This window comes from Littorina saxatilis, linkage group LG1 (assembly GCF_037325665.1).
Source record: "Littorina saxatilis isolate snail1 linkage group LG1, US_GU_Lsax_2.0, whole genome shotgun sequence".
NCBI lineage: Eukaryota > Metazoa > Mollusca > Gastropoda > Littorinimorpha > Littorinidae > Littorina > Littorina saxatilis.
Genome location: NC_090245.1, coordinates 35,841,739 through 35,844,238, shown reverse-complemented (window position 1 = coordinate 35,844,238; position 2,500 = coordinate 35,841,739). Strand labels below are relative to the sequence as shown.

Here is a 2,500-nt window from a genome sequence, read left to right as displayed (position 1 = left end):
AAACTGTTTGTTTCTGCAGCATTTCTGCATAATGTCATCTTTTGCGAGAGCAACGTTTTTTTCTGCAGTAAAACAGTTTTACTGCAGTAAAATTGAAATCAAGAATGCTGTAGTAAAACGGTGATGTTGTTTTACTGGAGAAAAACTGTTTACTCTTTTTCTTCAGCATTTTGGTATCATTCAGTTATTCTGCAGAAAAACAGAAATGCTGGAGAAAAACTGTCTTTTCTGCAGCATTTCTGCATAATGTCATCTTTCGCCGAAGCAACGGGTTTTTCTGGAGCAAAACATTTTACTGCAGTAAAATTGAAATCAAGAATGCTGCAGTAAAACGGTGCTGTTGTTTTACTGCAGAAAACCTGTTTAAATTTTTTCTGCAGCATTTTGTACTGGCTCATTATAATGTTGGAGCACGCGAGCCCCCCTCTGTCGAGAGATGGACTCATCCAGAATTACCAATAGTTACAAACTATTATACTATTCCAGGGGGCGACGAATACAAACGCTACTTTACAAGGTCGTTCGTTTTTCTCCAGAAAAACTGTCACAGACTATTCTGAAGAAAAAGTTAATCGCAATAATGCTGCAGAAAACCAAGTAAACATTATGCTTCCGAAAAACGGTTTTACTGCAGTAAAAAAACGTTGCTTCGGCGAAAGATGACATTATGCAGAAATGCTGCAGAAAAGACAGTTTTTCTCCAGCATTTCGATTTTTTTCCAGAATAACTGAATAATGTCATAATCCGCCAAGAGCCAGTACAAAATGCTGCAGAAAAAATGTAAACAGGTTTTCTGCAGTAAAACAACAGCACCGTTTTACTGCAGCATTCTTGATTTCAATTTTACTGCAGTAAAATGTTTTGCTGCAGAAAAAAACGTTGCTTCGGCGAAAGATGACATTATGCAGAAATGCTGCAGAAAAGAACGGTTTTTCTCCAGCATTTGTCTTTTCTGCAGAATAACTGAATAAAGTCATAATCCGCTAAGGAGAGCCAACCGTGCCGGTACACACAACAAAGTTTGTTTGTTTGTTTGTTTGCTTAACGCCCAGCCGACCACGAAGGGCCATATCAGGGCGGTGCTGCTTTGACATATAACGTGCGCCACACACAAGACAGAAGTCGCAGCACAGGCTTCATGTCTCACCCAGTCACATTATTCTGACACCGGACCAACCAGTCCTAGCACTAACCCCATAATGCCAGACGCCAGGCGGAGCAGCCACTAGATTGCCAATTTTAAAGTCTTAGGTATGACCCGGCCGGGGTTCGAACCCACGACCTCCCGATCACGGGGCGGACGCCTTACCACTAGGCCAACCGTGCCGGTACACACAACAAAGTGATAGTGTTGTCTCCTTATAAACGCAAAAAGGAAAACAAACTATGCTTCACGTCGTGTTCTTAGCTATAAATATGTTGAATGTTTTTTTTCAATAGCAACAAGAGCTTACTGAATCATGATGCATTACATATATATGCATACTGCAAATTGTTTAATTTTTTTTAATTTTTTTAAGTACATACGGAAAGCATATTGCTGATGGAATTTTAAAATTTATTTGCGTCTACTTTTCTCTTCTTTCTTTTTTTTTCTTCTTGTTTTATTTGTTTTATAATGTCGTTGCAAGTCGCATTTACCCGTCTCACCCGCCGCCTGGCTCCACCACGATACGGGGTACGGGGACCACCAGTTGCTTGGCTTGGGGCCCTTTGAGGCACAGGGCCCGGCACTCTTCCACCCCGGCGGGTCTCCAACGGTAGAGCACCACATCGTGAAATTCCGTTGTCGTCTGTCATATGAGCGTTGATGCGTTGAGCTGTCGTTATGCGCCATACATGGCCCAGCTCATCCGGCTTCAGCGTGTTTTTATATCGGAGTGGTCCTTCTCCTAGACTGGTGGCTTTACAGGGCTGTCGAGTCCAGTCTACCCGGCTATTTGGCCATAGCTGGCTGGTTTGTTTATCTGAGGTGACCTTCCCCAGGGCTAGAACTTAAGATGCGGCTCTTGATCGCATGATGCTCCCGTCATTGGAGACCTGGGGTGATCTGGGGTATTTCTTGAGTGTAACAGTGCCACCTGTTACCCCGCCCCATCCTGTTGGAAGCACCGCCAGTTGGTCCGCGACTGCTTCTTCGTCCTGGCAAGCCTGGCTTATTTCGCAGCTAACCTCCATATCTGAAGGCCATCTCACTATCCGCCACCTGTGAACGCGCCTGGTTGGAGGTGGTCGCCCCTACTGTCCCAGGTGTTTTATAATGATATGGCTACAATTACCCTTTCTGTGTCAACGTCTGTCTGTCTGTCTGTCTCTCTCTCTGTCTCTCTCTCTTTCTCTGTCTCTCTCTCTGTCTGTCTCTCTGTCTCTCTTTCTCTCTCTCTCTCTCTCTCTCTCTCTCTCTCTCTCTGTCTCTCTGTCTCTCTTTCTCTCTCTCTCTCTCTCTCTCTCTCTCTCTCTCTCTCTCTCTCTCTCTCTCTCTCTCTCTCTCTCTCTCTC

General features: G+C 44.4%; 1 protein-coding gene across 1 annotated transcript in view; it reads left to right on the top strand.

The window, feature by feature from the left end:
- LOC138950433 (uncharacterized) overlaps positions 1–2,500 on the top strand; it is a 66,168-nt gene that overhangs the window by 28,503 nt on the left and 35,165 nt on the right. The window lies entirely within an intron of this gene.